Source organism: Fukomys damarensis, unplaced genomic scaffold (assembly GCF_012274545.1).
Source record: "Fukomys damarensis isolate Sample0158 unplaced genomic scaffold, DMR_v1.0_HiC HiC_scaffold_14, whole genome shotgun sequence".
NCBI lineage: Eukaryota > Metazoa > Chordata > Mammalia > Rodentia > Bathyergidae > Fukomys > Fukomys damarensis.
Window position 1 is genome coordinate 3,106,310 of NW_022900926.1, and position 21,902 is coordinate 3,128,211.

The 21,902-nt window shown below is 42.2% G+C and overlaps 1 long non-coding RNA gene across 1 annotated transcript; it reads right to left on the reverse strand.

Annotated features, from left to right (window-relative positions):
* Positions 1 to 657: 657 nt before the first annotated feature.
* LOC104876745 lies at positions 658 to 6,724 on the reverse strand. The gene is made up of 3 exons (XR_784392.1): positions 5,980 to 6,724; positions 3,370 to 3,576; positions 658 to 1,198 (listed from the first exon to the last, which is right to left on the reverse strand). It is a non-coding gene; the product is annotated as an uncharacterized LOC104876745 (long non-coding RNA).
* Positions 6,725 to 21,902: the final 15,178 nt, after the last annotated feature.

Sequence of the window (21,902 nt, forward strand, 5' to 3'; positions counted from 1 at the left end):
TGTAATCCTAGCACTCAGGTGGCTAAGGCAGGAGGATTGCTGTGACTTCAAGACCAGCCTTGGCTACATAGTGAGTTCCAGGTCAGTCTCAACTACATAGTGAGAACCTGTCTCAAAAAAACAAACAAACAAACAAACAAAAACAACAACAACAACAAAAAACCTTTCAACCAAGATTAATATATCTTGCAAAATTACTAACCAAAAATATAATAAATGAAAATGGTTGGACTATATCCATGAGGTTCAATGACTATTTTAAGGTAAAGATTCTATTTTGTCCATTTTAAGGTACATTACTTCAAAGGTATTCCTTGTAATTAATGAATACCCCTTTAGTTTAATTTACATTAGTTATGGGAGACATTTAGCCACTGAGAATAGTGATCATTTGCAGTCTTCAGATTAGGCTGAGAAAACTGAAAGAAAATATTTAAAATTTAAAGTTCCTTGAGCAAGTCAGCTTTTGGAAACATCCAAATAAAACAACATGCAAACGACTTTACCAGACTAGTTTTCTATAAATATGTAAGCCAGTCCAGGATTGATTTTAAGTTAAGAAATGAAAATGTCATGTATACTCAATGTTGTAAAAGAAAAAATGAAATTTCCTATCTTAACCTCAGAGATTATATTCACTAGAGACCATGGCTCTTTTATAAGAAAGGCTTCCATGACTGGGATTATGGTATTTACTAATCTCAAATCTGTAGCTATCAACAAGATGTGTAAGTGAATTGGATTTTTGTTTTTCTTCTGATGTCCAGAAGAAAAGATTGAGTAAGATAAAAGAGGAGATGCAGCAGTCAAGGCATTCCCTCCCACAAAGCCCAGGCCTCTGTACACTCTTCCCTGCATGTCTTTCTTGTCTCTGCCTCAAATCTACTTTTGGAAAGGGGCGGGTGAGGGTCTTCCACAGGGCCCACTTGTTAGCAGACTCTCCCATGAGGACGAATGAAATCACAACTTCCTTGGCTGGTAACCAGCTGCAGCTCTGTCTATGCCTCTGGCCGGACTCTGGGTCCCCATCACCTGCGAGCCCAGATTCCTCCTCCAAGAGTCCCCATAGCTCACCGCACACCTGCGTGTAGGTAATCAGACACAGTAAAGAGCTCTGGCCAGGAGAGAACCGAGAACTTCGATGCGTGATTGTATCTCTACAGGAAGGCCACAGGAGGAGAAGCAGCCACTCCAGCCCCTTGGGAAAAAGTAAACAAATGAGTTAATCTGCTGCGTGTCAGCAGGAGATGGGAACATAATGTTACAGAATTTAGCTTTTCTTATTTTCATCAGAAGAAAATCAGAGCTTCCTATTTGAATGGCGAGTATCACTGTGGCACTGAGTGGCTGCTCAGGATGCTGTCACCCACGAAGCTTCCCTGCTATCTGAAGGCTTCCTTCACCGCACTTTGGAATTGTATAGAATGTTCAGAGGTGTGGTTTTCATTCACAGCAAGACATGTGCTGGCTCATCCACAGGGTTCAGCCAACAGTGCACCCCTGAATAGAGCAGCAGTGTTAGGAACACAGTGGCCAAAGGCACCAACTGCTCACCACTCCCTGCTATGGAAGAGCTCCTCTTCACTGGTTTTCATAATAACAAAGTGAGAGCAAATAATACACACCCAGGTACTTAAGCAATTAACGATATACTAGAAGAAAAGCAAAACTTGAAACACGTGTGAGACTTCAAATGTACATTTTACATAGACATAGTTTAGAGCAAAAAAAATACAAACTACAAAAAGTGTAATAAACTATAATTTCCAATCCCTGGGGGAAGAAAAGACCACTGGCTGTTGACCTTCCCACTTCCGAGTTCTCTCAGGCCTGTCACTTGCCTGCCTGCATTGGCCTTTTATGAAACATTCCCCTTTATTACCAGAGTCCCATTGTTAGTGGCAATGGGGATCCAGTGCGGTGCTCAGTTTCTCTGAATTGAGGCATTGGCTGGTGAACCACTAGAGAGAGTCCATGAGCTGATGCAAGAAGGACAATGTCCCTGCTGCTCACCCTGTGGACTCTATAAGACCTAAAGTCTCACTTCCACTCCGAGGAGGGTGAACAGCTGAAAGGGTCTTCATGATGCAGAGTCCTATAGCCCAATGATGGCTGTGGATGCAAGACCCAGGGCCTTACTTCTGGGAGCCTTGAACAGCCCAAAGGGCCTCCAAGATGCTGGGACCTATAGCTCAGCGAGGCTCCGGGAGCTCAACGGAGGAGTGAGAGTCACCCAGGGAGAAACACACCAGGCTCGTTGGTAAATAGACCTTTATTAGTCTGGCCAGACATCACTCTCAGAACTGAGCAGCTCAGAGAGGCACAGCACAGGGGTCAGCACAGTTTTTTAAAGGCAAGGGAAAAGGATTGCAAGCGCAGCAAGTGGACCAGGGGTCAGGGGGTCAGTTTTCTGCCATCTGTCTAAAGGAATCAGCTGTGCGGTGCACCTGGCCTTTCATCTCCAGACCTCAGGCTGTTCTGTTCTAAGGAGGCCTTGAGTTCCTATCTTGTTTGCCTGTACCAGGCTTCCATATACTCTGTTTTAATCTTATCTTAGAGCTGGGTAGAAAGAAATGTGTGCTGCTATGTGCTGGCTAACTAGGGGTTACATAGCAGTTAGAGTCCCACATTCCCCACTGATTTTGGGGCTCAAATCAAATCCTTGATTCACCATTTTACTTAAAGTTTTTAGCTAAGGGGTCATAGCAATTTGTAAAGGCATCTTTTCAGACACATAAGTTGGGGATTAGGATCCCCAGAGCACATGAAGTTCACATATTTTTATCTTTTGTAGGCTCATAAACTCTTAATTCAAAAGCATAATAGCTCATAACAGTTTGACACAATATAAGAGTCCATATCTTGATTGTAGTTTTCATTCTTCAGCCATGCGTGGACTCACCAGCTTCTGGTTCTTGAGTGCGTTGTCTCCTGGAGTCAGAATCTGTGGAATTCTGTTTTACTCTAGAGTGGTGGCAGCTGAGCTTCAGCTACCTTGACAGCTGTGCGAATAACCATAAGAAGTGCCTCATATAGCCCTTTCCATATAGGTCATAAAGGGGTCTTTTTTTTTTTTAATAAAATCTTGTACACCTTTGAAGCCCTCTTTGTTTTTATAGGGATGGCCTCAGGACATCCAGAAAAGTATAACCCATACTAACACATACTTATAACCTTTATAGGGGGTGAGTATAATCATTTAAAATTTCTGTTTATTTTTGATAAGTTTGCCTTCTGCTATGAGAAGACCATACTTGTATAGACTGTGCCATAGATATACCAAGTGGCAAACAAGAATCTGTATAAACATTTACCCTCTTTTCTTTCCCCCATTGGAGAGCCTGTATGAGTGCCCATAGCTCTGCTCACTTAGCTGACCAATCCAGTGGGGAGGAGTCCTGCTTGGACCTCTTCATCTCTGCATAGCCAGCACAACAAACCCCATTTTCCATGAAGCTGCTCCTATCCTTGAACAGGACGCAATCAGCCTCAGGCAGCGGGTCTTTTTGCAGATCTGGATGACTGGAGAACAATTCCTCAGTGACCCTGAGGCAGTTGTGGTCAGGGGGCCAGATTCTGAGGGCAAAAATTAGCAGGATTTAAGGTTTTCACTGGAGCAAAATATAGGTGGAAATTCTCACAGATGAGGGCCTGATATTATGTGACTCTATTTGAGAGCCATCAATGTCTTGTTATTTAATAGCTCTAAAAGGCATGGGGAAACTGAACAAATTATTTTTCCTAATGTTACCAGGTCAGCTTTCTGCAGCTTCCAGGGCTCTATCTATAACAAGGGAGCTATCCCTAAACAGCTGGATCTAAACTCTAAGATAAATATGTTACTGGCTGATTCCCTGGGCCTACTCCCTTAAAGCAGTATGATTTTTTTAGTCAGGTACAAACTAAAAGGCTGGGTCACATTTAGGATCCCTGATACAGGGAGCAGCAGAGAGTTAGTTTTAGCTGTTTAAATGCTGACTCTTGATCTTTACCCTATAATAATCACTGTCTTTTTAGGCCCTTTAAAGATTCGTACATAGAGAGAATCTAGCTCCTGTGAAAACCTTTTATCTCAAAAGTTCTCTCATCTGTTTTAAGTCTTTTTATCTCCAAGCAGCATAAACTTTATATCCTGCCTCCTGAAGCAAGCATTAATAGTTTTTAATACCCTGTGAAGTTTTTATTTATTTAGTACATCCAAAAATTAACAATAATCATAATTTTATGTATGAAACTTCATAACCTTTAATCTAATTAGGTATCAAAAGCATTTTTTGAGTAGCTGTCCTTTTTATTATTAACAGGAGTCTATCTAGAACTGAGTTTATGCTTAATTATCTTGACAAAATTTTAACTTATAAAACCAGGTTATAGAAATTAACATTATTAGTATCCTTGTTGTCATTTTAATCAAAATATAATTGGACAAACTTTTCAAAAAATTGGACACAGACAAAAATATAAGACCATTTATGAAACTATGATATATTCAAATGTATTTGGCCAATTGAATTGTAAAATCTTTCTTATTTTTCTTTGTCTCATTTATTATTAACCTTTTATAACAAACTTTAGCTGTTAAAATCTTAAAGTGTTCTTTTTTTTTCCTGTTCTCAAATTGTTACATCTTAAAATTTAACTGGCTTCCTGTAGAACAGTATGAACTTTGAGTTTTTATTAACAAAGTACAGAAAAGAGCAAGTTAACCCTATAATCGTAATTTAAGAATTTGCAATGCACAAGAAGGGTTTTAAGCACACCAATTAAACTTAATTTAATTGAAACAAAGATACATTTATCAAATAGTTAAAATTTCTAACTTGATTTTTCTTGCAAAAATCTCATGATGTCTGGTAAAACACAATTGCAGTTTTTCTGGCTTGCAGTGTTTTTTCTCTCTATTTAGTCTTTCAGAGTTTTCCTACCTGATTTTAATCCATTAGAGATTTATTTTTTATTTTAGTTCTTTTTAATCTGAGTGCAAGCCCTGTTTTATCTTTTCTGAGTCCCATCATGTTTTTCCATCTGCACCCTCCAGGGCAGTAAAGCTAAACAGTTTTGGTTTTGCCCCCCACCTCTCCACACCTTCCATCTTAGCAACTCAGGGAGGGGGAGGCAGCTTGACCTCCTCCAAAGGGGAAACACTGGGATTTGCCTGCAATGATGTCACATTTTCTGAGAGACAAGTTTACCACGGGAAAACAGAAGATTTAGCAAGCAACTGTTCTAAGACCAAAACTAAATAGTTCTTACTAGCAACTGATTATCTCAGGGCAGAAGATTGAGCAGCTCCTAGAGCACAGAAGGCTCCAGGTTGTCAAAGTCTCAGGTAAATAAAACAAAGGCAGATAACTTTCCTTTTTTCTAGAGTTTTTTCTGGGGGCCAAGTCTGGCTTAGCTGAGACCATAATAAGTCACAAAGTTTCTTAAGCATCTTTGGTTGCAGTTTTATTTCATAGTCCCCCACAAAATGTTTATCAAAACTCTGAATTATGCACTTAAGAACAGTTGGTTTAGTATTACCATTCTCCATGACCATTACATACTCGCTTGTCCAGTGACTCAAGACAACCAAAGGGTGGGGGTGCCATGCTATTCCAGAAAGGGGCCTCATTTACTCTTCAGCCTGAGTCTGAGATTCCTAGCTCTCCCAGGCCCTCCTGGACCAAAGGAGAGTTTCCCGTCACAAGAGTCTCTGTTTTGTCCTTTGTAAGTGTGGCCACAGACTCACAGGACTGACCCACACAAGTTCTGCAATGCAGGAGGGCTCTTTAAGTGCAAGCACTCCCTCCCTCCCTTTGTTTTGGTGCACAGACAGGCCACCGATGGCTTTTGTAGCTCGTTTCACTCACTCTCCTAACCAAGTCTCTCACACACACAGTCACACAAGAAGTTAACACATTTCCTCCCTGGGGCCCCTTCCAAAGACAAAGTAGGGAGCAACCCAGGGGATCTCACCACTCAGACGATTTCACTCACTTGCCTTCTTTCTGCTCTGCTACCAGCGAGCTGGCCTCCGAGTCCTAGAAAGAGAACCCAGGAAATCCTGTGGGCATGCCTCTTCCCTTCCAAGGAGGCAGACAGTCACTCCTTCCAGCAGGACTCCAGTCAAGGCCCAATATAGTCTGTGTCAGTTATCTCTTTCCTTCCTGGGGGAAAATTTGACTCTGTATTCATCTTCCTGCTCAAGGGAAAAAACCAATTTAAAATTAGTGGGAAAGCAATCCAGCGTGGTGTTTTTTGGAGCTGGATCCTCCCACCTTGTCCCTAAGAACCAATGCAAAGTTAACACTCAACAGCCAGGACACAGACAAGACAAACAAGCACCACAAAAAAGCTTTGATTCCACCCAGAAATCCTCATCAGGGCCGGGGTCAGGGGAGGCTTCCCAGCTCATCAGCCACCTCAATCCTGACAAACAGATGGTTGCAACAAGTCCAAAACTTACCTCCAGAGGCTTTTCAGGTCTGTTAGAGAATCTCCTGTTGGATCCGCTACAGAGAGATCTCAGCCGGATTTACAGTTCCCACCCAGGGATCTCGCTGGGGCCTCGAATAATGTAAGACCTAAAGTCTCACTTCCACTCCAAGGAGCATGAATAGCCGAAAGGGCCTTCACAGTGCAGGGTCCTATAGCCCAACAATGGCTCTGGATGCATGACCCAGGGCCTTACTTCCAGAAGCCTTGAACAGCCCAAAGGGCCTCCAAGATGCTGGGAGCTCGACAGAGGAATGAGAGTCACCCAGGAAGGAACACACCAGGCTTGTTGGTAAGTAGACCTTTATTAGTGGACATTGTATGGCCATATGAACAGTGTGATATGATAGTTATATGTTATGATAGTTATATAGTTATATGTTATGATAGTTATTATGTGGTTGACTAATCTGAGAAAAAATATATTGGACCTTGCAAGGAAAAATCCGTTCTTGGTATCCCTAAAGATTTTAAAGACAAGGGCTGAGGATTTAGCTCAGTGGTTCCGTCGCCTGCTTTGAAAGCACAAGGACCCAAATTCTATCACTGGTACAAAAAAAAAAAAAAATTTTAAGAAAAGACATTACAGTAATTCTTGCATACCCACACAGTGCCTAAGAGCTAAATCCTGAAAGTGTCCTATATATCCATCAACAGATGAATGGACAGAAAATGTGTTACTGATGCATGATAAAGTACTATTCTGCTATGAAAAAGCAATTAACTTGAGTCATTTGTAGGAAAATAGACATCCCTTGAAACTATAATGTTAAGTGAGATAGAACCAGACACAGAAGCTTCAATATCACATGGTTTCTCTTACATGAGAAAACCAAAGTACATATAAATTAAAGAGCAAAATAAAATATAGATAACAGAAAGCAAGGAGATAGATCTTTTGCAAATAGGAGGGGAACCAAGAGACGCAGGAAGAGAGGGTGGAGGGGAGGAAAAGGGCAAGTAAAAAGAATTAAGATCTGTTATGTACTGTACCAATTCCCCACAATGAATATAATCACTATGTACTGCAGACATGAGCTAATACAAATAATACTTTTCTTATAAAAGCTCAGCTGAGTTTAGATTAGGCCAGCTGTTTACATGCCTGCAGTCCTGATAACGTGGGGTTGAAGCAGGAGGGTCACTGGAGCCAGGGAATTCTAAGACAGTCTGGGCAACATAGAGAGACTGTCTCAAAAGACTTACATACTGGGCTTCAGACTTGAGTTACTCCTCATACTTTGGGTAAGGCATCATATGGAAATAAAAAATAATATTCTGGGTTTTTTTGGGGGGTACTGGGGATCGAATTTGGGTCCTTGTGCTTGCGAGGCAGGTGGTGGAACCCCTGAGCTAAATCTCCAGCCCCAATAATATTCTGACAGTCAATCATTTAGCAATAATGATATCACAAAAATTTGTAAAATTAATTTATGACTAAGAAAAACTGTCATGTACTGCTAATTATCTGATTTTATCATTCACTATTTATAAGATAGGTTCAAAGGTGCTACTCAAGGAACACAATGTACCAACTTTTTAAAAATTCAGTAAATTCTGCAAAATCCACAGTAATTCTGATCATTGCTGAACCACAAATATTCCATCATTATGGATTTTCTAACTATATAGAAAGCTATAACTTGCCCAAAGAAAGATGGAATCAGCAATGAAAATAATTAAAAGATTGTAGTGTTACTGGTCCAGAGTAACACAGAGATTGCAAAGGCAAATGAAAAATAAGACCTAAATGTCCCTCAACCCTCCCTTTTCTTAGAACACTGACTTAGGAAAACTGGGACTTAAGAGTTACTTCTCTGTCTTGTTTTGGAAATGAGGCTTAGAAAAGGCTGTCTAGTCTCAGGGCTCAGGACTCTCTAAACCCAGAGCCTAGTGAGGACCTGTTGGAAATGCGGTTGTCAAACAAGGCACTGTTGCCACCCCCAGCTCTATGCGCAGAGAGGAGCCTGATGTGGGGGGATCTGCCCCTACATTTCAAAACTGCCTTATATTAGGAAAACATGGAAGTTTATTTTCCACTTGGATAAAGTGGATGGAGATGGTAGCACAGTGAATTTACGATGGAGAGTTTGTGGAAAATGGTGCAGCCAAGTCCTCAGGTCTGACAACATAGAGGTAATGGGCTGTGTCTACTTGGCTACAGAAAAGGTGAAGTTTCAGATTTCATTCTGATTTTGCAATCTTTTGGCAGACAACTTGTGATACACAATATATTCTGATTTAATGGTTATTCAATAATGAAATTGCTTTCATTCTCTTCTAACTTTACAGGAAGGTTTTCTGGCATGGAAGGGTGTTTTCCTTTTAATTTTATTTCCTAACACCTCCAAATATTTGAATAAACAACCCCTTTCTAAACAATCCATGGGGCAAAGATTAAATCACCAGGGAAAGTATAAAATGAATCCAAATGAATAATAATGAAAACACAATATAAACTCTGTGAGCTAAAGTAATGCTTCCTTACTTAGGGTGAAATGTGTAGCTTTAAATGATTATATCATAAAAATTAAAAATCAATCTAAAGGGCCAGGGATTTAGCTCAGTGGTTCCTCCGCCTGCCTTGCAAGCACAAGGACATGAATTCAATCCCCGGTACCAAAAAAAAAAAAAAAAAAAAAAAAAAAAAAGGAAATCAATCTAAGTTGCAACATTAAGAAAACAGGAAAATATGAGAAAGTTCAGTGCACTATGATTAGAAAGAAATGATGAAATGGAAAACAAAGGCGAGGAAGGAAATCAATTCTAAAATAGGAGAACATTGGAGAAAAGTTAATAAAGTTGGCCCTTCATAAATTTGTAAACCCCTCGTAAGACTGCTCAAAAAAAAAAAAAAAAAAGATAAAAAACCAAGTAAGAAGGACAAAAGAAGCTTCATTAAAGAGTTGGTGAACAGCTGGGCGTGGTGGCGCACGCCTGTGATCCCAGCACTCAGGAGGGAGGCAGAAGCAGGAGGATTGCTGTAAATTCAAGACCAGCCTGGGCTACATAGTGAGTTCCAGGTCAGTCTCAACTATATAGTGAGACCCTGTCTCAAATAATAATAATAATAATAATAATAATAATAATAATAAATTAAAAAATAAAACAAAGAGTTGGTGAACATTAAAAGAAGGTAAAAAGGTAAAAGAATATTTTTAAATGGAGGTTTCTCCAGTTCCAGATCTATTTCTGGCCCTATTGGCGTCCGATCTGCGCAGTCACTTGCAAAGGTTGGTGGTGGAGTAACCTGGGCGAAGTGCATGGAATCTGTGGGCTCTTCCACGGATTGCCCAAGGAACCATCAGAGCTGCTTCACCCAGGCTTTTTGAAAAAAAGTCCTGCAGAAGCTGTTTCAGGAAGACTGTGGACCCCGGTGACTCGGCGGTGGCGGAGGGCTCTGTGTGAGCCACGCTCTGACTCCAGCCGGTGGAGCCGCTCAGGCCTCCGTCAGCGGGCTGTGGCCTCATCCCCAAGAAGCCGCTGACCTCAGTCAGTCCCGGTCTCCTGGCCCAGCTCCGGTCAGCTCACTGGACCGGTAGTAAGGGAAATAACCAGGCTTTTCTTCAAGGGTCAGCGTGTACTGACTAGTACTAACTGCCACCAATAAAGACATCTTTACCATGAAAAAAATTTTTTTAAGTGATTTACCATTAAATTTGACAACGTATAAAATAGAAAAATTTATTTTAAAATCAAAGCTCTCCAAACTGATATAAAATAAAATAGAAAAATCAGTATTATTTTCTATGTTGAAAATGAAACTTTTTACCAAATATCTCACAAGGAAAATGCTAGGTCCAGCTGGAATGATGAGTGAATCTTACCAGAATTTAAGAATGGAATAATATGAATATTAAAAAATGTTTCAGAAAATGTAGAAAAGCAATGTAACCATGATTCTAAAATCTGTTAGTCATTAAAGTGAAACAAAATTGCACATATTCCACAAGAACATAAAATTTAAATTCCTTTATAAAATATTAGCAAAACCAGAATATATGCAGGGATACTACAATATGACCAAGTAGAAATTACTTTGAGAATGAAAATTTAATTTAATATTTCAAAAATCAACATAATTCACGATCAAAAGACAAAAGCTCTTCATTGACTAGAATAAAGTATTTAAAAAATTCTCTCCATAGCAGAAATTGAAGTAAACTTTCTCAGTGAGATAAAGAGCAACCATGAAAGACATCAGATAACACAAAATAGCAGATCAAGATTGAATACCTCCATCCCACTATCTGGAATAAAGAGCAAGGAGAGCTACTCTTGCTAATAATATTTAACACTTCGCTGCAGGTTCTAAACAGTACAACAAGGCAAGGGAAGAAATAAACATAAAGACAAAAAAATAAAAGTAAGCCCTATTTATAGAACACAGGAATGTCTATATAGAAACGACTAAGTTATTTATAAAGCAACTGCTACAATGAGTAACAGATTTCACAGTGTCACAGGATAGAAAGTCACAAGGTAAATCCACAAAATAACTTGTTTCTGTATAATTGTATCAAACATATGGAAAATAAAATTTTTTAAATTCCTTTTACAATAGCATCAAAAACCACAAAACACAAATGTAGAAAGTCATGCAAGGCTTCTAAACTAGAATGTATAATACATACATGAGATAAATTAAAAACCAAAATAAATTGACAGAACATCTTCATGAATTGAGATTTGATACTAAAGTCCCAATCATAATCCCAGCAGAATTTTATAAAAATTGAAAGTTGATTGTAAATTGCATATGATTTACAGTGAGTAAAATAAAAGATTCACAAAATAAATATTTGGTAAGGAATTCTATGTACTTATTTCTAACATAAAGAAATATTATGTCAGTCATAAGCACGATTTCTAAAACTGGACAAACAATAAAGGACACACCTCACAAAAGAAGGCACAGAAATGTCAATAATCACATTAAAAGGGACTCAGTGTGAAACCACAGTGAAGTACAATTACACAAACACTAGAATGGCAAAACATTAAAAAGATTCACAATGCTGAGTCCTGAAGAGGACCAGAGGAACTAGGAGGTCCCAGTGTGCTCCTGGGGGTGTGAGATACATGGACACTTTGGGAAGGCAGGAAATTTCTTGAACTTTTTAGCATGTATCCACCTCATGACCTAGCAGTTCCTTTCCTAGGTGTTCACCAAAGATAACTGAAAATATGTGTCCACTAAAAAGACTTACTCATAAACATTTTTTAATTGAGTTTATTGGTACATTTTAGGTGTACAGTACAGTTACATTCATCATTGGGATCTTGTGCCTTTGTATGACAGGTCTTGGTTCTCATTTTTTCCCTTTGTCCCTGCCCTCCCTTCACACCCTCCTCCCCTCCCCATTTACAAACACTTTAGTTCCATTTTTTCATTTTCTCATATATTTTTCTCTTTTCCCTTATTACCTTTCCCCTACCCTTCCCAATTTCCCTACACCTTTAGCCCTTTTCTTCCTATTTCACATTATCAATTTTCTCATTAGGATCTTATGCACTACTATAGCTTTTCACACCAGAGAAACTATTTGGTATTTACACATGGGTGACTTATTTATTTCACTTAGGGGTATATCCTCAATATGTATCCATTTTCCTATGAATGAATCTAATTTCTCATTCTTTATGGCTGAGTAGTACTCCATTTTATAGAAAACCCACATCTTCTTTATCCAACTGATGGGCAAATGGGCTGTTTCCAAGATTTAGCTATTACAAACTGTGCTGCTATAAACCTAGGTGCACATATATCACTGTGATAGGATTCTTTTAATTCTTTTGGAAAGATACCCAGCAGAGGGATGCCCAGGTCAAATGGAACCTCTAGTCCCAGCTCTTTGAGGTATCTCCATATTGATTTCCATAGTGGTTCCACCAATCTGCACTCCCACCAACAATGGAGAGGGGTTCCTTTCTCGACACAACCCCACCAACATTTGTTATTGTGTAATTCCTTGATAGAAGCCATTCTTTGTAGGGTGAGGTGGAATCTCAGTGATGTTTTCATCTGTATCTCTCAAATGACCAGTGATGTGGAACATTTTTTCATATATTTACTTGCTGCTTTTACTTCTATGTCTGAGAAATGTCTGTTCATTTCAGATGCCCATTTTTGAATTGGGTCTTTATATTTGGAGGAAAGATAGCCTCCTTAATAAATGGTGTTGGAAAAACAGGATCTCAACCTGCCAAAGATTAAAATTAGACTCTTATCTTTCACCATGCACTAAATTAAAATCCAAGTGGATTAAAGATCTAAGTATTAAAACAGAAACATTAAATTTGCTGGAAGATAAGTTAGGCAGAACTCATAAACTTTTTTCAGCATGATATCACCAGATTTGTGACAGTGACACTGGTGGCTAAGATTCTTGAACTTTCACTGAGTACTGAACTCTCATCTGTTAATAAGTGGAGGACTGGTCACTCCTTGAGGGCAACAGGAGTTTTGAAGATAGCGTAGGCTCACAGCTCGCTTTCAAGGTTCGCAGACCAAAGACTTTCCAGGTGCATGAGTGTAAATCCATTTTGGCTCAGTGCAGGCGCATTCATCCTAGTTCTCCTGACTTAATTCTCTATCCAAGGGTGTCAACAGGAAGAAAATACATGCTTTGGGCCATAACAGTTCATAAGAAAACACTAAAATTTTAAAAAGTGAAATGGTTAATAATAGTGTAAATGTTCCTCATCTCTCACATGTTCCTGAGGTTCTCCTAGGGGGAAGGAAGGGCGACAGGGGTCGCTGCCAGCCCTCAGCGTGGTACCGCGATTCCCTGCCTCTCATTTCCGCTCAGGAGCGGGCCGCGGTCTCCTCTCTCCAGGCCAGAAGCCATCTCAGGAGGGAGCAGCTTGTGACCTGGGCCGGTTACACAGCTGGGGGCTCCCCGGGAAGGGCCCATGAACTCGGGGTGACAACTGATATTTGCCACTGATACAGGCATCGATTGGAAGCTGTGCTTGTTGGATGGAGGCCCGGAAAATGCACTTCCGCCTGTCAGCATAACCTTAAACCTGGCAAGTGGCTCTTCTCTTGCACAAATGATGGCTTTCCACTCTGAAGCCCAGGGAGAGGACCAGCAATTTGGAGATCCAGCCAGTTCACTGTTTTCTCAGTGGAGCCGGTGGCCTCTGCCGCTGCAGGTAGCCAGGCCTGGCTTTTCCCAAGCTGAGCTTAGGGCTTAGGTTCGGGCCTCCTCATTTTCCGGTTAGGGATGAGGAAAGGATGAAGTCCATAAGTGGGGTCCAAGGCAGAGGGCTCCCCGGGAGCCAGCACAACCCTGGGAAGGAGAGGCCATGGCCAGATTCATGGTTTGGGGACTTCCCTGTGCATCCAGCCACCACCGGCAGGCCACCAAACTTCCCTTACAAAGCTCTCTTTCCACTTTTTCCTTTAGTTCTTTTTTTCCTTTAGTTCTTTTTTTCCTTAGGTCCCTTCCCTCTCCTCCCCTCCCTCTCCCTCACCTCTTGCCGCCCCTCCCCTCTGCACAAGTTCTTCCTACTTCCTCGAATTTCTCGCCGACAGATCTTCCGAGCTCTCGCCTCATCTCTAAAGCTGCCTGGGATCCTGTGGCCACTCTGGCCCCTTGGAGGCTGAACACAGCCACGGTTCTTCCTGTGACTTAGGGACTACAAGCTCTGTATGCAGAACTTCAGCAGCAGAGAGTTGTGGAAATAAACCCTGAGTCCCTGATCGTGAGACCTTTGGAAAATTCTTCAAACATAGAGAACAGAATAAATTCTTATGGCCAGTGTCATACTTTTATTCTTATAACCGTATTTCCTTCAGATTCACCTTCTGCTTTCCTGATGCTTTAGAATGTGCCTCACGCCGGCACAGTCACGAGGCAAGCCCTGTCCTTTTTCTTCGTCTCATCTTCAGTTTTGTTGACTGATGTATCAGCTTTGTAAATCTGGCACTGGCACTGTGTTGACTGAAAATTCATCGATTACGACATTTTTCACTTTTTTATCTGGGGTTTGAGGAAACAACTATGTTTCTTAGATGGTTTGCCACAAAGTCAACAGTGAATATTGTTAGACTGTCTAAAACATGTTCCTTGCTTGCTGTTTGTTCTTTCTTGATGGTTGATCTCACAGTGGTGTATGGGTTTAACGGACTTTAAAATACAACTAAGGCTTACACAGCATTGCGAACAGCTTCTCCGAGGCCGCTCCTTTCAGTTTTCATGCTGCGATGTTTTCTTTTCAGTTTTTTCTTGGTTCATGCTTATAGCAAACAGTGTTTGCCCGCCTTGGGTGGAGTCGAGAGTCAAATGTCAACTTCGGGGCCCTGACCACGCGACCACTTAACAGGCCCAAGGGTCCTCCAAGAAGCAGCTCGCCAGCCTACGGAGAGCTAACAGCCCAGACCGATAACAGGACTCCCTTTCCTAGCTGCGCTCTGAGTTCGAGGGCTGGGGCAACAGCCCAGAGGTGCACCTCAGTCACACTGGTGGCCTTGTTTCCCTTCCTTCCTCCTCCTCTGCACCCACGTTGTTGTGTAGCTTTGGTGTGCGCCGTGCGACTAACCAATCGCGGAGCACTTCTTTCTCCGTTCCCGGTCCCCACTGCACAACTCATCCTGAGACTCTGAATGCTCCACAGTTTGGCCCTGGCATCAAGTTTGTCATCATTGCCCGTGATCACTACTTTCATATGAAATTAGAAATTGGCGTCTGGCTTGATGGATAAGTAGAGCTGGGGAACAGAAGGATCGGCCTGGAGAAAGAAAGACAACCCGGGCTGACACCGGGCGAGTACATTGTGCTGCTGTTTACATGGTCAGGTCCATTTGTCACAGAAACTAAACACCAGTGTGGAATCCATAGTATCAGCATCAACCGAGAAAGATAAGAGAGCTTCCAGCGCAGTGCGGACCTTTGAATTAACCCTCAAAGGGCACAGAGGCCCTGCAGGACAGTGGCATCAGTGGAGGGCAGGGAACAGCACCGAGAAATCTACACACTGAGGGATGGAAAGCACCCAGGAAAGCTTCCTCACCACCCTTCCTCATCTCTGTTTCTGCCCCACCGGTTTGTTGTTGTTGTTGTTGTTGTCATCTCGTATCAAAGACCACAGCCTCGTTTTGTTGATGGGAGGTAAATCCTACTTTCCTGCCCTAAGAACCCGTGTTAGCCTCAGTCCCTTGCTCTAGTCTCCTCCCCTCCACTTCCCGACACACTCAGGGGTGCCTGCATGAACTCTGGTGGTTTGCTGGTTCCCTCCCCAGGAACTGCTGTTCTGTTTACCTTCTTCTTACAACCCCAAAAGGAGCTCTCACCTAGTCTGCACCTGCACTTTCTTCCCTCCGCTGCTTTGGGAGTCCGTCCGCACTTCTCCCACAGGGCCCTCTGAGCATCGCAGCGCCCCTGGCCGGGACTGCAGTAGCTCTTCCTCAGAGCCCATTCTGCTGCACAGGTCTTGGCAGAGCTGTGACCGCTGCTTGCTTGGGAAGCCTGTACTGGAATGACGCTTGTCCCGTTGCAGGATTAGCTAGCACTCTGTAGTACTGCATCAAGTCCAACTTTTAAAAACAAACTCTCAGACCCTGTGACCGGCCTGCCATGTGTGGACACCTGGCCCAGGGCTGCTCTCTGATGCCAAGCTGCTGTGGACAGACAGGAGCTCTGTAAGTACAAGGTCCCCATCCTGGCACCCCTAACTCCTTCATTTGAGTTCATGTGTGTGTAAATGGGACCCGCTGTGCCAATCGTGAGGTGCCGGTGGAGAGCTAACCAGCATCATATGGGGCACCCTGCAAGCACGGACTTCAACATCTCCACACACTCTGCATGTTGTAACTGAGTGTTTCTCGGTCCTTACAGATAAAGCAGAGATGCATAGGAAATTGAAGTGATAAGGTATTTTCTTTTTCTTTTTGGTTTTCTGAGACAAGATCTTGCTATGTAGGCTGGCCTTGAACTCGCAGTGATCCTCCTGCCTCAGACTCCTGGTGCTGGGATTATCAGCCTGTGCCACATCTGGCAGAAACTGTGAGTTTGCACTCTGACCACTCTGTTTTTCTGTACTCACTTTTGTGACTCTGTCTTGTCCATAAATTTTCCTACTGCTTGGTTCTTCCTCTCCACACATGCTTTCTCAGGAAACTCACTTGCTCCTTCTGATATCAAGACCACGGCCCAGAGTCATCCCTGGGATGCCTCCTGCTTTCTGTGTGGTCCCTTTAACAGGGGTGAAAAACTTCTGGCCCGCTGCAACCACATCTTTGCACACTTTCTTACATTCGAGTTTATATCACCAAGCTGGGCCTGGTGGTGCACGCCCGTAATCCCAGCACTCAGGAGGCTGAGTCAGAAGGATCACGTATAACGAGACCCTGTCTCAAAAAAAATGTGATTTTATACCACCAAATGCTGGTTGCAAATCCTTGTCAAGCGACACCAATCACCTTTATCACTAGCCAGAGTAATCTTTAAAATGTGCTTATTTTTTCCAGGCAAGATGGCACATACCTAAAATATCAGCTACTCAGGAGGCTGAGGCAGAAGACCAATCTGGAACAATCATGGTGCCCATCTCAAAAGAACAGAGGCTTGGGAGTGTCTTAGTGGCCAGTCTTTGCCTAGCACAGGCCAAGCCCCGGGCTCCACCTCATCACCACAGAAGAGGAAGAAAATGCCTGTTTTCATTCTGTGGCCTGATGAGCCACAGAAATTTTGAACACAGATTAATAAATCTATCACCCTTCCCTCAAAGCCTGCATACCTCTCCACACCCCCTAAAGGACTGGAGAAATCGCCACAGGTCCTGCTCCTAACCCACCAGTCCTGCTCACCGGCTCCCGTTACTTCCTGCTCCTCAGCATCGCAACCCTACACCTTCCCTGGAGTGCTATCCACCTGAGCCAGAAGCCCTAACTAACCCCCAACGCACGGAGGCACAGAGCGCAGGCCCTGCTGAAGACCGACTTTTCCGGCCCTGGGTCTCACACCCGCCCAGCAGAGGCCACACTGCAGCCACCGCCCCTCAGCTCTAACGCCCCCTACCCAGGCCCAGAGGAAGACAAGCTGCGGCCTGAAGCACCCAGCGTGGGCCCAGGCTCCACGGCTCCAGGGCCACGTCCCTGTGCAGACTCCGGTGCAGATCAGCCCTTGGGGACCAGGGATTTAGTTCAGCGGTGCCGCCTGCCTCTAAGTGCAAGGACCAGAGTTTGATCCCCGTACCAAAAAAAAAAATCAGCCTTTGGGGTCTCGGAGTCTCTGAGCCACTGTAGCTGCCAATCCCCCCACCCCCGTAGCTCAGCTGAATCCTACCCACTCCTGGGTCCTCTTCAGGCCTTCTTTGTCCACTGTCTGCATCCGTTTGCTGTGAAATAATAAAATTAGTGTCACAGACGCATGTGTTTGGCACTGCCCAAGTGCTTGCACCGTGTAATTGGTCTAATCTTCACAGTACCTCCCCGAGAAGCCCTCTCTGCCCTCGCCTCGGGAGAGCCCTCCCCGCCCTGCGGGGGACAGCGGTACCAGCGAGCCCACTCCGCTCTGCTGTCCACTCTGCTGGCCCCCGCGGCCAGGCTCATCTCCATTGGTCATGGCCACCAGCATCACAGCACGGTAGAGTGACTTTCTTCCCAAGGCCGCATCTTTATGTTCAATCAAAAACTATAATGTTTGGTGGGGATTTAGCTCAGGGGTGCAGCTGCCTATCCCGCAAGGTCAAAGTCCCAAGTTAGATCCCCAGTACCAAAATGATAATAATAATAATGATGATGCTTTACTATTTTCTAAAGAATAAAATTTAAACTCCGGAGTTCCCCCCTCTAATAAAATCCCAAACTGCCTCTACAAACTTCATTCACATTTTAGGAAAGAATCCAGGCACTCTGGATTAAGGGTCCTCAAGCACTCCGGGTACCTGGTCGAGTATACCATGCACAAAACCTCTCTTTATACACTGGAAATGCAAAGTGCATTTGGAATGTGACCATCCAAAAAGTCATCATGTTACAAAAAAGCAATAATTTATATTTTCATCAAGAAATAAAAATCCTAGAATTTTAGCCTGAGAAGAATGCAGAAAGTGGGAACTTAGACTACTTTGATCCATATGAAAAAAACCACAAACTTTGAGCTTTTGAACATATTTGTCGAGATATTGGTATTCTTACTATTCCAACTAATACACATCCAGATTCCATAATCCTTATATGGAAAAAACAAGTAAGTCCGAGAGAGTTTTTTCCTAGTTATTTTGGGGGATTCGGGTTGTCTTTAAAGTACGTGAGATATGTGACACTGATCAGATCTGGGGTAGGAGGGGAGGCATACTTACCTGATGATATATGGCATATGGAAATGTACTCTTCGTTTGAAAAATTTATTGAAGCTTGTCATCACTCACTGTCACTGTTTATAGCCAGCCTAACCTGTTGGGAATGGGGCTTAATGGCCAGTCTGAACAGCTAAAGAACACACAGGAGTTCAGCATGAGTGGAGCTCAGAGCTGTAACTCAGTTCCAGCACACCGCACTGTCTTCCTGACATTGAGAGTAGGAAATGTATTCTCCACAGCAGACTGGGAAGAAATTATCTTTATCCATTTCTAAAGCATTCTGAAATGTCACCAACACATTCATCTGCATTTTTCATCCTTTTTCTTCAGCTATCTCTCCTAGGAGAGATGACCATTGTGTGTCTTAGCAGATGGCCCTATCTCCTCAGGTATATTAAATATCTAACCCTGATTTCAGGCAGCAAGTCAGTCACCTCTTCCTCACTGTCTTCACATAAGCCAATTTATAAGTTCAGTAGTAATTTCTTAGGTCGGACTTACTTTCATAGCCCAAGTATTATTTTCATAACTCATATAAGTAGAATGAATAAATAAATACACATTCAATGCAAGGTAGAAAGCTGTAGTGAATGTTTAAATTATTTCAAAAACTTATTTCCAGAAAAGACAGTGTCATAAATCTCCCTCAAAACACTCCCCTGGTTTTATCATTTTTACTGCTTCCTGAAGTAATTCTGGATGTTCTCTGTTGTGTGTTTACTTGTGCTGTCATGGCTGTTTCAATGTCTTGAATCAGTTAAAAACACTTACCTTTCATGATCACTTTGACTTTGGGGAAAAGCCAGAAATCACACGGTGCCAGATCCAGTGAATCAGGTGGATGAGGACACAGCATCGCGGTTTTGGGAGCCTGAATGTCTGCCGGATGGAACTCAGCAGCAGTATTCTTCATATTTTTTATCACACCTCATAAAGACACTCACAAGAGGACACTTACAAGGGGACGTCCAGAGCAGCTTCAGAAAGCAGCGGGAACAGTGGGATAAGAGTGTTCTAGTCAAGGGAGAATATTTTGAGGGGGATTCATGGCAATGTACTTCCTATGGTATTAATATTTTTAAATTAAATATTCACTATACATTTTGACCAGATTGAGTACAAATACAAAGAGGATTGCTAATAGTAACTAAGCTTGAAATTCACCTTTCATTTTGAATTTAAAAAGTAGAAGAGAACTGTAGAAAATATTTCGTGGGAGCTTAGAATAATGCACAAAATATTTCAACAAACATTTTTAAAGATTGTTTTTCTTTATGTCTCCTCTACATTTCAAAGCACTGCTCATCTCTAATCCATTTTTATCAAATCACAGAACTTCTTAGTCCCCGTAATAACTTGGCAAAACTTGCAACTAAAGCTGTCATCTTCTGAATTATTATTTTAATGGCACATGAGAGGAGTGTATTCAAAGAAAACCCTAAGAAGATGGTGTTTCATTTAGTGTTTCACTCTTCAGTCCTTGTTTTGTTAAAACTTGCTCCTTTGAAGCCAAGCAAAACCTGCCTGCACCATGGCGTGTTTTAACCCTGTCTTCCCCCAAATGTCCATAGGAGGCTTTGTCCACTGGCAGCCACGGCCAATGAAGTCCATCAGAGGTGCAGTTATTACTAATTAAAATGATTCCCCAAATAGCCAGTAGGAATTTCAATTAAAACTTCACTAAATATTTAGCTCTGTATGAACAAACTGTGAGCAATAATGGTTATACTTTGAGCTAGTTATCTCAGAAACTCTAAAAATAAATTTTGGATATAATTTTTTTCTCCTTGTGCATTCACTGGTATTGACTTTGCAAACATCTGGAGCACAGTTCGTTATATTCAGCTTAATGGCTTTATGTCAAATAACTTTATTGAGTTGCCTGTATAGTTAGTGATGCCTGCCATTGAATTTTTGTTTTCACTATAGGAAATTGCACATATAATGACATTTGTATCCACGCTGGACACACAAGTTCTTCGACCTGAGGTGCATTGAGGTTTCAGTAGCACTCTGGGAGGTAGAGGGCAGAAGACTGTATCCTGGGCTGATTTCATACATCACTGATTTCATCTAAACAGTGTTCTCAGGGCATCCTGTTTCCAAGATACCTTGGCTGACATTTCATCATTGCTGATAATAATTTGTCATGAGCAAACTTGTTTATTGTTAACTACAAACACATCTGGAAGATTTAGCTGCCACTTGTAAGGGGTTCAAGACTCAGTGTAACTTATTTGACTCAGTTCCCCTCTTGGAAGACTTTCAGCTATTTTATAGCCCAGACATTATGTAATACCAGCCAGCAAAAGTTAGATTGAAAGTTAAAATGAACCAAGAGAATGGCCCTCCTGGGGCCAGCAAACATCCAAAACAGGATTTGATGGCGTATGTACTGTAATACCTTGGCTCACAAATGCCTCTGTTTGAGAACAATTTTGTTCACAAACAGAAGCATTTGGCAAAATTTTGCTTCTTTTCAAGAATTCTTCCTTGGGTGACAAACATGACTGCAGCCTTCTTCCCCCGAGTAGTGAAACAAATTAAGTTCAGGAACCAAGGCCCCACTGTATATGGGCTTTCTGGTGTGTGCCTTAGTCGTTTTGTGTCACTGTGACAAAGCACCTGACTATGACAACTGTATAAGTGAAAGAAGCTTCTTGGCTCACAATTCTGGTGGCTGGAAGACACAGGCATCTGAAGAGGTCTCCTTGGCTATTCTAACACGGTGGAGTGGAAAGGAAACAGAATGTGCTTAGAAGGAACCACGCATGTGGAGAGGCCGCATTTTAGTAACAACTTCCTGTCTCCAGTGCTAACCTGGTTCTCAAGAGCTGCATCAGTTATGTCCAACAGTGGTGTCCCCACAACCTGATCACCTCCCCTAGGTCCACCACCTCTTGATACACTGACACTGGGGATCAAGCTTCCTGCCCTGGAACTTCTAGGGGATGAACCATGCCCACACCCTAGCATTGTGGTGTTTGCAAGTTGTATTTTTTCAAAACAATTTTGTTAAACAATAATTATGAATTTGATAAAATAATATACTCTTTTATGTTTGGAGCAGTGTAGCAAATTACAGAGATAAACAACCATTTAAGGCCCACTATTGC